Source organism: Macrobrachium rosenbergii, chromosome 7 (assembly GCF_040412425.1).
Source record: "Macrobrachium rosenbergii isolate ZJJX-2024 chromosome 7, ASM4041242v1, whole genome shotgun sequence".
Taxonomy (NCBI): domain Eukaryota; kingdom Metazoa; phylum Arthropoda; class Malacostraca; order Decapoda; family Palaemonidae; genus Macrobrachium; species Macrobrachium rosenbergii.
The window spans coordinates 46,112,888-46,126,773 of NC_089747.1; the positions used below are offsets into that span (position 1 = coordinate 46,112,888).

The 13,886-nt window shown below is 38.6% G+C and overlaps 1 long non-coding RNA gene across 1 annotated transcript; it reads left to right on the forward strand.

Moving 5' to 3' along the window:
• The first annotated feature begins 7,189 nt into the window (after positions 1-7,189).
• On the forward strand, positions 7,190-13,243 carry LOC136840354 (uncharacterized). The gene is made up of 3 exons (XR_010853600.1): positions 7,190-7,453; positions 8,017-8,155; positions 12,301-13,243. It is a non-coding gene; the product is annotated as an uncharacterized lncRNA (long non-coding RNA).
• Positions 13,244-13,886: the final 643 nt, after the last annotated feature.

Genomic DNA, 13,886 nt, shown 5'->3' on the forward strand with positions numbered 1-13,886 from the left:
GCGGTATACAAATCCGAACCGCTTAACCAATCTAGACAAAATGTGGGACGTGGCCATCATTTGACTTGACTTAAATAAAAGGGCAGGTTTCAAACCTGTACCGCTGCCCCCTTCCCCTTCCCCCACAACTTTTAACTTTGTAACTTATGTGGTAAAGAAACTCTAAGAGTTTATCATACCCCATTTCATGTACTCTAGACCAAACAAATATATTATTGAAAATGCCTTTTAGTCAGTAGAGTGATACCTGGATAAAGGGGACAGACAGCACAGTAGTAATTGGATAAAGGGACAGTCACCACAGTAATACCTGGATAAAGGGGACAGAGAGCTCAGTGGTAACTGGATAAAAGGGACAGTCACCACAGTAATAATTGGATAAAAGGGACAGAGAACATAGTAATGTGGGTAAAAGGGACAGTTACCACAGTAATATCTGGATAAAAGGGGCAGTTACCACAGTAATACCTGGATAAAGGGGACAGAGAGCTCAGTGGTAACTGGATGAAAGGGACAGTCACCACAGTAATAATTGGATAAAAGGGACAGAGAATATAGTAATATGTGGGTAAAAGGGACAGTTACCACAGTAATATCTGGATAAAAGGGAGACAGCACAGTAATATCTGGATAAAAGGGACAGTTACCACAGCAATACCTATATAAAAGGGACAGACAGCACAGTAGTACTTGGATAAAAGTGACAGTTACCACAATAATACCTGGATAAAAGTGACAGTTACCACAGTAATACCTGGATAAAAGTGACAGTTACCACAGTAATACCTGGAGAAAAGTGACAGTTACCACAGTAACACCTGGATAAAAGGGACAGACACCACACTTCTGGTTAAAGGGGACAGACAGCATAGTAATACCTGGATAAAAGGGAAAGAAAGCACAGTAATATCTGGATATAAGGGATTGTTACCACAGCAATATCTGGATAAAAGTGACAGACAGCAAAGTAATACCGGGTTAAAGGTGACAGACAGTACAGTAATATCTGGATAAAGAAGACAGACAGCACAGTAATACCTGGATAAAGGGACAGTCACCACAGTAATACCTGAGTAAAAGGGACAGTCACCACAGTAATACCTGGATAAAAGGGACAGTCACCACAGTAATACCTGGATAAAAGGGACAGTCACCACAGTAATGCCTGGATAAAAGGGAAAATCACTACACTAATACCTGGATAAAAGGGACAGTCTCCACAGTAATACCTGGATAAAAGGGACAGTCTCCACAGTAATACCTGGATAAAAGGGAAAATCACCACAGTAATACCTGGATAAAAGGAACAGTCACCACAGTAATACCTGGATAAAAGGGAAAATCACCACAGTAATACCTGGATAAAAGGAACAGTCACCACAGTCACCACAGTAATACCTGGATAAAAGGGACAGTCACCACAGTAATACCTGGATAAAGGGACAGTCAGCACAGTAATACCTGGATAAAATGGACAGTCACCACAGTAATACCTGGATAAAAGGGACAGTCACCACAGTAATACCTGGATAAAAGGGACAGTCACCACAGTAATACCTGGATAAAAGGAACAGTCACCACAGTAATACCTGGATAAAAGGAACAGTCACCACAGTAATACCTGGATAAAAGGAACAGTCACCACAGTAATACCTGGATAAAAGGGACAGTCACCACAGTAATACCTGGATAAAAGGGACAGTCACCACAGTAATACCTGGATAAAAGGGAAGGTTACCACAGTAATACCTGAATAAAAGGGACAGTCACCACAGTAATACCTGGATAAAAGGGACAGTCACCACAGTAATACCTGGATAAAAGGGACAGTTACCACAGTAATACCTGGATAAAAGGAACAGTCACCACAGTAACACCTGGATAAAAGGAACAGTCACCACAGTAATACCTGGATAAAAGGAATATTCACCACAGTAATACCTGGATAAAAGGAACAGTCACCACAGTAATACCTGGATAAAAGGGATAGTCACCACAGTAATACCTGGATAAAAGGAACAGTCACCACAGTAATACCTGGATAAAAGGAACAGTCACCACAGTAATACCTGGATAAAAGGAACAGTCACCACAGTAATACCTGGATAAAAGGGACAGTCACCACAGTAATACCTGGATAAAATGGACAGTCACCACAGTAATACCTGGATAAAATGGACAGTCACCACAGTAATACCTGGATAAAGGTGACAGTCACCACAGTAATACCTGGATAAAAGGAACAGTCACCACAGTAATACCTGGATAAAAGGAACAGTCACCACAGTAATACCTGGATAAAAGGGACAGTCACCACAGTAATACCTGGATAAAAGGGACAGTCACCACAGTAATACCTGGATAAAAGGAACAGTCACCACAGTAATACCTGGATAAAAGGGACAGTCACCACAGTAATACCTGGATAAAAGGGACAGTCACCACAGTAATACCTGGATAAAAGGGACAGTCACCACAGTAATACCTGGATAAAAGGGACAGTCACCACAGTAATACCTGGATAAAAGGAACAGTCACCACAGTAATACCTGGATAAAAGGAACAGTCACCACAGTAATACCTGGATAAAAGGAACAGTCACCACAGTAATACCTGGATAAAGGAACAGTCACCACAGTAATACCTGGATAAAAGGAACATTCACCACAGTAATACCTGGATAAAAGGAACAGTCACCACAGTAATACCTGGATAAAAGGAACAGTCACCACAGTAATACCTGGATAAAAGGAACAGTCACCACAGTAATACCTGGATAAAAGGAACAGTCACCACAGTAATACCTGGAAAAGGAACAGTCACCACAGTAATACCTGGATAAAAGGAACAGTCACCACAGTAATACCTGGATAAAAGGGACAGTCACCACAGTAATACCTGGATAAAAGGAACAGTCACCACAGTAATACTTGGATAAAAGGAACAGTCACCACAGTAATACCTGGATAAAAGGAACATTCACCACAGTAATACCTGGATAAAAGGGACAGTCACCACAGTAATACCTGGATAAAAGGAACAGTCACCACAGTAATACCTGGATAAAAGGGACAGTCACCACAGTAATACCTGGATAAAAGGAACAGTCACCACAGTAATACCTGGATAAAAGGAACAGTCAGCACAGTAATGCCTGGATAAAAGGGACAGTCACCACAGTAATACCTGGATAAAAGGAACAGTCACCACAGAAATACCTGGATAAAAGGGACACTCACCACAGCACTACCTGGATAAAAGGGACAGTCACCACAGTAATACCTGGATAAAAGGGACAGTCACCACAGTAATACCTGGATAAAAGGAACAGTCAGCACAGTAATACCTGGATAAAAGGGACAGTCACCACAGTAATACCTGGATAAAAGGGACAGTCACCACGGAAATACCTTGTTAAAGGTGACAGACAGCACATTGATACCTGATCAAAAGTGACAGACAGTCCAGTTATACCTGTTCAAAGGTGTGAGGCAGCACAGTAATACCTGGATAAAAGGGACAGACAGATCAGTAATACCTGGATAAAAGGAACAGTCACCACAGTAATACCTGGATAAAAGGAACAGTCACCACAGTAATACCTGGATAAAAGGAACAGTCACCACAGTAATACCTGGATAAAAGGAACATTCACCACAGTAATACCTGGATAAAAGGGACAGTCACCACAGTAATACCTGGATAAAAGGGACAGTCACCACAGTAATACCTGGATAAAAGGAACAGTCACCACAGTAATACCTGGATAAAAGGAACAGTCACCACAGTAATACCTGGATAAAATGGACAGTCACCACAGTAATACCTGGATAAAAGGAACAGTCACCACAGTAATACCTGGATAAAAGGGACAGTCACCACAGTAATACCTGGATAAAAGGAACAGTCACCACAGTAATACCTGGATAAAAGGGACACTCACCACAGCACTACTTGGATAAAAGGGACAGTCACCACAGTAATACCTTGTTAAAGGTGACAGACAGCACACTGATACCTGATCAAAAGTGACAGACAGTCCAGTTATACCTGTTTAAAGGTGTGAGGCAGCACAGTAATACCTGGATAAAAGGGACAGTCACCACAGTAATATCTGGATAAAAGGGACAGACAGATCAGTAATACCTGGATGAAAGGGACAGTCACCACAGTAATTTCTGGATAAAAATGACATTCATCACAGTAGTACCTCGATAAAAGGGACAGACAGCACAGTAATACCTGGCCAAAAAGGACAGTCACCATGGTAATACCTGTCAGTTCAATCTTGTCTTTTTGAATGGTGAATGTTCACATGAAAAAAGCAGAATGTCAGTTGGACCATCAACACAAACCACTCCCCCTCTTCCTTCATCCTCCCATCCCAGCTTCCCTATTCCCTCCCCTCCCCCTCCCCTTTCCCTTTTTGCTCTCCCTATGCACAGACTGTCATTCACAGTTTTCCCAGGCAGTGCTGGGTTGGTCAGCTAGTTACAGGGTTTTATTATATATCATATATATTATATATATATATATATATATATATATATATATATATATATATATATATATATATATATATATATATATATATATATATATATATATATATATATATATATATATATATATATATATATATATTGTAATGGTCTCGTGTTTTAGAGACCAACAAGTTCAAAATAAAAACAGGCAATTGGGCTGTAATGACTGATGAAAGGTGGCAAACAAAGGAGGGTGGAGCAGATCAAAATCAAAGAAATTACCTTAAAATTAATCTATTATAATGAGATATACATATTTACAAGTGTAGAAGTCTCAACTCTCCTGGAAGTTCATCATCCTTGTTTCTCTTCTGGAACTCCGATATCCTTGCCTTACGTGCTAACAGTTTTTCAAGCAAGTTTACTCCAGTTCTCCACGACACTGGAAGGGCAGTTCAGTGCTAAACCCTAACAGCACTACTCCTTTTCATCACGCAGCTACAATACTTCTAAAACCCTCTGGCAGCTCCTTGTACTGTGATATCCATAGGAAGGTCTTCGTCTTCTGGAGTTATTTCGTCTCTGCCCTCTGCTATTGCCGAAGGAAGTACTCTGGTTACCTGCTGCTTCGTGTGTGAATTATCCTATCATCAGATTGGGTTGTACATTTACCGATTTTGTTCACTGCAAGTAACCTCTTGGATTTTGGAACACTCATGCTGGTCTGTGAATAATTCTTTTATTTTGGAAACTGTTTTAAAGGTTTTAATTATTCAATAGTACTGTTTAACAATTGACGTGTTTTAGTTTCTCCTTTTAGTTTGAGTGAGATTGTTTTGCTTTATGGTCTCTTTTGATTTATTTTGCCGGAGATCAGTTAAGTCATATTTTATTAGTGATTGCCCATCACTACACAAGTGAATCAGGTTTGGTTCAAAATAAATCAAATAAATTATAATTACCAGCAGCAAACATTCAAAATAATAAACGATTTAGTTAATTTAATTATCATAATGAGTCAATTCAAAATATAAATGCATCATCAAATTCATAACAGGAGTCAGTTCCATATCAAAATAACACTGATGCAGTTAAACCAATGTTACTTTACAATATATCAACATCAAAGTAAAATAACAATGCACATACAGAAAACATTAGTTTAACTGCTGTAAACAGGATGATACAAATCTATAAACACTTTAGCTACATCTCTCGACATCATAAAACAATCAAGCTTAACACAAAAGCAATAAACAAGCGGCAAACAATCAAATCACGTAACACACACCATAGTAGTGAATAACAATGACACCCAATCAGCAAACACATGGCTTCAACAATAATCATAAACAATAATCAATTCAAATAAATATAACATGGTATAAATACAACTCCAAGCAGTGTTACAAACAAAAACAGTCGATCTATGTAGAAACATCAAGACAGACACTGCTGTCCAAAAGGCCATCACCCTGATATTACGGTAGAATCATCCCACAAAAACAGACGATCTGTGTAGAAACGCCAGGACAGACGCCCCTGTCAAAAAGGCCATCACCCAGATGATTACAATAGAACCATCAAGCTGCTGAAGCCAACAGGCAGCCCATGCCTGCTGCTTAACCCTTAAGGGACGGCATAATTTATCAATGTGCAGCACTCCAGACCGGGGAAACTTTGAGGTCGGCAAAATAAAAAAAAACACATCAATGGAAAGAGAATGGCACGTACATTCACACTGTATAAAGAAAAAAATTCTAAAAAATTTTCCCTACCTTCCACGAGAAGTTGAAAATGACTATTTACAACCCCTTATGGGGCCTCGTTTACAAGACAATCGTAAATTTCACCAACTTATATATGTTTTTTTCTAATAAATAAATTCATTGTATTTTGTAAAATTATTATTACTGCTCACACAATATCAAAACAGATAAGAAATAAAAGCAGTAACAAATTTTTTGCATATTTGTTGTAAAATATTCACGTAAATTTACGAGAAGGAATATTCAGTAACTTTTTTTTTTACTTTTACATGCTTTTTCTAATATTTATTTGCAATTTTCTTTGTAAAATTACATTTACAACCGACATACTATCGTAAAAGACAAAAACAAAAAACAACAGCAACCCCTTCGTATATTTACAAGCAAATTTACAAAAAGACTCGTGAGAGAGAGAGATGCAGCACTTTCCCCCTTGAAGTCACAAGCGTTATTGATACTGGCTTAACTCTCAAGTCTGTATAAAAGTTGCCATTAGCGAATTTATAGCATATAGAAGTATTGGCACCTTTGTTTCGAATCATTATTACCATAACAGTGGTACATAATTCTGATTCACACTGAAGCTCAATCCGTCCACCTCCTCAAACCTGTTTTACTTCACACTGAGGCTCAATCCGTCCACTAAGGGTTAACAACGTCACCATGCTGCCGTGCTCTCGAGGAAGAAGTCATCATTCAGATGATTTCGGTAGGTCCATAGCTAAGCTGCTGTACTGACGAGGACCTGACTCTGTTACCCCAAACCTGACTGACGCTGTCGAAGACACCGAGACAGACTTCAACTCCTACTGAGTGCAAAGAAAACAAAAAAGTAAGGAGGCAACAACCCACCAAGGGAACAACCGGCAAACGATTGTTCTCACACACACACACACACACACACATATATATATATATATATATTTATATATATATTGTCACCCATCTGCCAGATTGGCATCTTAATTTTGTATATAGCTCTAATTTTCATTTTTTGTGGAAATGTACAGTTCATTCCTGTACCTGTTTTTAAGATCCCTGGTTGTATCTTTAGTTATCCCGTTTTCAGAGTGCTTTTGTTTTCCCCACCTTCTTTAAGTTTTCTTCGGACCACCGATTTCATGCATAGTTAGTCTCACCTGGTCCTCTACTGTGATAAGTGTCCTATTGGAGTAGCTGTCTTCTTATTCTTCAGTTTTTGTAATGTATTAATGTTCTTTTATATAAGTCTTGAGTGAACCTTAGTGAAACTGATAACGTAACTCATATTTAAAATTTAGTATATTAAGGTTTATTGATTTTGGTATTTGTGCGGTGCAGGATTGTTTGAGTGTTTCCTGGTTTATGTGGTAAGAAAGGGATTAACGTAATTATGTAAACTGTTTCAATATTAAATATTAAAGTGTTAAATTTTGTTCTGTTTTGAAATTAAACCTTTCCTTACTTATTTTATGTGACCTATGGAAGAACTTTTTATTCTCTGAACCTTGGCCATAAAGCCGTCACATAATTTGGGGGCCTGTCCGGGATCTATCTCGTTTACCGTATTGAGGATTCATTCAGTTAGACAATTGTCGCCGCAAATAGTGTTCAATATTTCTAGTTTCACTCAAGATTTATTGTAAACATTCTGAATACCTGTTATTAGGGTTAATGATATATATGTGCACGCTGTGGAACCATTTTCGTATTATTGTTTATAGACGGTTTGCTCTTTTGGGTAATGTTAACGCAGTAGTATATTTTTATTTTCGCCCTCATAGAGTCGACGACTCCTCGAGACTCACGAGAGCTATCCGGAAGCTCTTATCCATATTTTGTCCTTATATAATTACAACTACGACTTGTGCAGTCATTTCCCCTGGGTTGGACGATACCAGGATCGCGTAGTTTAGACGATAGGTGAGGAATCGTTTAAACCTTTATTTACTTTATTTTTTCTCTGCGCCGACGTTCAAAGTTTGTAAGTTGTCATTCAAGTTGTTTGGAGTAAATAACGCTTGTTTAGGACCAATGGGTTATTTCCTTAGTTCCTCCATATCAGCTTGAATCGGGAATGTAAAAATTGTTTTCACTCCCTCGTGTTCTTTATTACCTTTTGCTTTCGAATCGGGACTGTCCCTTTTCCCTAAAAACCCTAAAATAATCTTATTACTTGTAATGCTTGTTGTTTAATTTTGTCGAGAAACTATAAACTCGCTAACATGATAATTTTGTATTGTGGTTTGTGATGCATTTACTTGAATGGCAGCAGGAACGTGTTAGTCTATTATAATTGTAAAACAGGAATTCAATTGTTTACTAAAGGAAGTATTCTTTAACTTTAACCATGGCTCAATTTAACGTTCAGAAGTTTGCTGCGGATCCCTCTGCTGAGTTAGCTAGTATCCCAAATGCTAAGAAACTCGAGCTTCTCGAGTTAGCTAGTTATTTGTCAATTGCAACTAGGAGTAGCATGCGGAAGAATGAAATTCGCAACTGGATTCTTGAGCATTATATGCGTGTGGGTAAACTAGGCAATAAAGCCGTCACATAAATTGGGGGCCTGTCCGGGAGCTAGACAGTATATAACTCGTGAACCAGCAGAACTAACCCACGAGCAGCAGTTAGAATATGAGCGCATTTTCCTTGAACGCGAGAAACTTGTGGCACAAAAATTAGAATCTGAGAGATTAGCGGAAGCTCAAAGGTTAGAGTCAGAGAGACAAATGTCGAAACTTAAATTAGAATTCGAGATGGAGAAAGCTAAACTTCAGTTAGCTTTAGAGAGAGAGAAAGAAAAACTAGACTATAAAGCGTCTAATGTTCGTTGTAGTTATTGTAAGAAAGACGGTCACACAATTAAAAACTGCCCAGATCCTAAATGTAAAACTTCCTTGCCTTTTCGGAACCCATTTAACCCTTTTCTTAACTTTAAAGGTAAAACAGATGGTCAGATTAAGCCTGTCTCCATATCCATTCTGAAAAGCCTGTAAATCTATTTGATGATTTTACTTTTGATGGAACTGTAGCTTTGAACTCTGATGGGGATAGATATAAAGTCAGGATATTTTGTGACACAGGTGCTTCACAAAGTTTACTTTTGAGAAATGCTCTCCCAAATATTGAAGCTAACGTAACTAATGAACATGTTCTCGTGAAAGACCTTTCACAAATATCTAAAGTTTCCCTTGCTAATGTTCATCTTGATTGTCCTATAAAGAAGGGTAATGTGCTGGTAGGCATAAGAGATATTGAATTTCCAGTAAAAGATGTAACTTTATTATTGGCTTATGACCTTGCAGGACGTTTGGTAGTTCCCAATGTCATTGTAATGGAAAAACCTGTAGGTGAAAACATTGAACCTGATCCCGATTGCTCTGTAAATCCTTCTTGTGTTGTCACTCGTAGCCAGAAATCTAGTTCGGATGAATCTAAAGTCACTTCTGTAAATTTTGAAGCACGAGATGTTATGAGTAGAGATAACCTTATTAAAGCTCAGAAGCACGATAACACTTTAAGTAAACTTCATGACCAAGCGGTTCCTAGAAGTGAGATTAGCAAATCCCCATGTTTTTACTTTGAATCTGATTTGTTAATGAGGTTTTACCGTTCCCCTAAGAGATCTAGTGAAGACACCTGAGCGAAAAAGCGACAAATTGTGCTACCTCTTTCTGTTAGGAATTCTGTAATGGAAATAGCTCATGATGCCTATGGAGGACATTTAGGAATTCATAAGACCTATTGTAAGATTTTGAATTGTTTCTTTTGGCCTAATATGAAAAAGGATGTAGCAGAATTTGTTCGCACTTGTCATGTATGTCAGATATCAGGAAAACCTAACCAGGGAATACCCAAGGCACCTTTACAACCGATCTTAGTCCCTGATGAACCTTTTAGTAAGATAATTATAGATAACGTTGGTCCTTTACCAAAAACCAAGAAAGGTAATCAATACTTGGCTCACTATAATATGTCCTACGACCCGATACCCCATTGCCATCCCTCTTCGTAACATTTCTGCTAAGAACATTGCTAATTCTTTACTGAAAGTTTTCACGAATTTCGGTATCCCAAAGGAAATACAAAGTGATCGAGGTTCAAATTTCACCAGTGACCTTTTTGCCCAGGTACTTAAAGAACTAAATATTAAACAAACTTTGTCTGCTGCCTATCACCCAGAGTCTCAGGGTGCCCTCGAGCGTTGGCACCAAACTTTCAAGAGTATGCTTAGGAAATTTTGTGTTGAAAGTCAACTTGAGTGGGATGAGGGCATTGATTTTCTTCTATTTGCTATCAGGGAAGTTCCCCATGAGTCCCTTGGTTTTTCACCCTACGAGATGTTGTTTGGGAGGTCAGTTAGAGGACCTCTTTCAGTAATTAAAGAGGAATGGTTGAACACCCCTTCTGAGTCTAGCCAAACCATTCAACAATATATGTATTTAAAGGACACATATATGCATTTCATAGCTTCAATGCTTTAAGATGTGATGAAAGAATTTTTGGAGCGAGATGGTACTGACAGAGCCGTCAGTTGTAAAATCTTTGTATTCAGCAAATAGTTTGATTCCTCAGCAATATTGCCGGTCAGGTGATCTTCCAAGCGTTATGTATATTCGTGAAGTACGTCAGTTACTTTGATCTAGATTATGCCAAAATCTGCCCTAAAAGTGAGTTTGATCGTTCATTAACGTGATAGAACTGCAGTTGTCCAGCCATAGATTTGGAGAGGATCCAGGCTTTGAAAATCGGCAGATAAGGTAGAGTTTCAAATCTCTGTTTTTATGGGAGAAAATTGAACTTGTGATTTTTACCATGATTTTCTAATCATTATGAACTTTTGAACTGGTGTGGGAGATTTAATATGAATATTCATACCTCTTTTATATTATTATTTTGTTATGTTACGTTTGCCATATCTTGGCTATGCATTTTACACTTTTCATTATTGTGTTTTGCATTTCATATATTTTTGGGAGTTTTCTATCATGTTTAATTCTTTCGACAGATGTCTGTGGACATGTTGGAATAACATGTGGACATGTTGGAATGACATGTGGAATTGTGGTAGACTGTTTTTTTTGACATGACTTTTATTTATTGATTTGTGAGGATGTGTGATTTTGGGGATTTCCAGGCTATTAGCCATAATGAGACTTCTTTAATCAGAAGTGTTTTGCAGTTTAGAGTTTAGTTATCTGACTCGATAATTCATTTATTATGCATTTTAATCTTTGCTTTGTTTTATTCATTTCTTGTTGGGTTATTTGAATAATAAACCTATTTTTGTAGAAACAATTGTGTTTCTTTAAATAGTCCATTTAATTGCTTTGGTGAGAATGAGTGAGGTTAGGGTGGGTGAGCTTTGGTAAACGATGAGAGAGAGAGTCGATACACGGAGAGAGAGAGAGAGTTGAGAGAGAGGGAAAAAATGCAAGTGTTATCATGGGTCGAATCTTTATACGTCTTTTTCCTGAAGAAAGATCGCTAGGATTACGCTACGTACACTTTCAAAAAAGTGTTGAATCTGTTCCTGTAACATATGAATAAACTTAAAAGCACGTTAATGCAGGTTAGGAACATTGCTGGGGAGAAATTAAGGGGTCAACAGATCTTAATGAAGAGAAACTATGATAAAGCTTGTAAAGTCAGAAAATTTAAACCTAATGACCTTCTGTTAGCCTACCTTCCTGTCCCTGGTTCCCCTCTTAAAGCTAAGTTTTGTGGGCCCTATCCCATCATAAAAATGTAAACAATAATACCTACATTATCAGAACTCCAGATCGTAGAAAACCCACTCAGATCATTCATGTTAATTTACTCAAGGCTTATCACTCTAGGGAAACTGGAAATGGTTCTAGTGAGACAGTTGTTAATCTTAATTTTAAGGTAGAGACACCAGGAGAGGACAATTCATTGGAAGACCTTATTGCTTCCTCATGCCACAAACAAATACAGAGGTTCTAAATAACCTGGATCTATTCTTGAGCCACCCTCTCTCCTTGGCAGTCGCAAGACTTAAAGAATGTAATCTCTAGCCATTCAACTCTCTTTAATGATTTTCCCAGGAAAAGTGATTTGCTGCTACATGACATCGAGCTGGTTCCTGGTACAACACCCATTCGTCAGCAGTCCTATCGTGTGGGTCCTGAGAAGAAGAGCAAAATGAAGGAGGAAGTCGAATATCTTCTCCGGCATGGTCTAGCAAGACCGAGTAAATCACCATGGGCTTCACCTTGCATCCTAGTTCCAAAAGAGGACGGTAGCTACAGATTTTGTACAGACTATAGAAAGATTAATAATGTCACAATTAAAGATTCCTACCCTTTGCCACTCATTGATGATTTAATCGATTCAGTAGGACAAGCCAAGTCTGTAACGAAGATAGACCTCTTAAAGGGCTATTATCAGGTAGGATTAACTGAAAGAGCTAAGTTAATATCTGCTTTCATTACACCCTTTGGACTCTTTCAGTACGAGGTCATGCCTTTTGGCCTTACCAACGCCCCATCTACCTTTCAGCGCCTTGTAAACTTCATCATCCAAGATTTGGAAAGTGTTTATTGTTACCTTGATGATATAATAGTCACTGGACAGACTTGGGAAGAACATGTGAATAGGCTCAAGTGTTTGTTCCGTAGGTTAGAAGAGGCTGGATTAACCATAAATCTTAAAAAATCTGTCTTTTGTAAAGCTACTGTTACCTACTTGGGCCACATTGCTGGGGATGGTAATGTTCGACCAAAAACTGCCAATGTAGAAGCTGTTCTAGAGTACCCTGTTCCAACCACCAGAAAGTCCTTACAAAGATTCTTAGGGTTAGCCTCATACTACAGGAGATTCTGTAAGAACTTTTCTTCAGTTGCTGCCCCTTTAACATCCCTAACCAGTCCCAAAGTTAAATTCATTTGGACTGAAGAATGTCAAGCCTCTTTTGAAGCCTTAAAGCTGTTTTTGATAAACAACCCTGTTCTTAAATCCCCAGATTTTAACAAGCCTTTTATCCTTCAAATCGATGCTAGTGATGTGGGGAGCTGGAGGGTGCTACTCCCAAGAGTCAGACGGTATACTTCACCCAGTCAGCTACACCTCCACTAAGTTCAAGCATCACCAGAAGTCATACAGCACCACTGAGAAGGAAGCACTTAGTTTGGTACTCGCCCTGCAAAAATATGAATGCTACCTACTAGGTGCTGCTGAAGTACTAGTCTTCACCGACCACAACCCCTTGACCTTCCTCGACAAGATGAAGTCCCACAACCAACGTCTACTACGCTGGTCCATCTATCTGCAGAAGTTCCTCTGCAAGATCCGCCACATCAGAGGAACCGAGAACATCATGGCAGATGCCTTATCGCGACTGTCTCCTTAACATGATACCTCCTTCACCAATCTACAGTATCGTCCGTCTTAGCCTCATTAGCCTCTTTTTCTACAAGCCACTCTGTTGGGCTCGTCCTCTAAGGGGGAGGTGTCACCCATCTGCCAGATTGGCATCTTAATTTTGTATATAGCTCTAATTTTCATTTTTTGTGGAAATGTACAGTTCATTCCTGTACCTGTTTTTAAGATCCCTGGTTGTATCTTTAGTTATCCCGTTTTCAGAGTGCTTTTGTTTTAAGTTTTCTTCGGACCACCGATTTCATGCATAGTT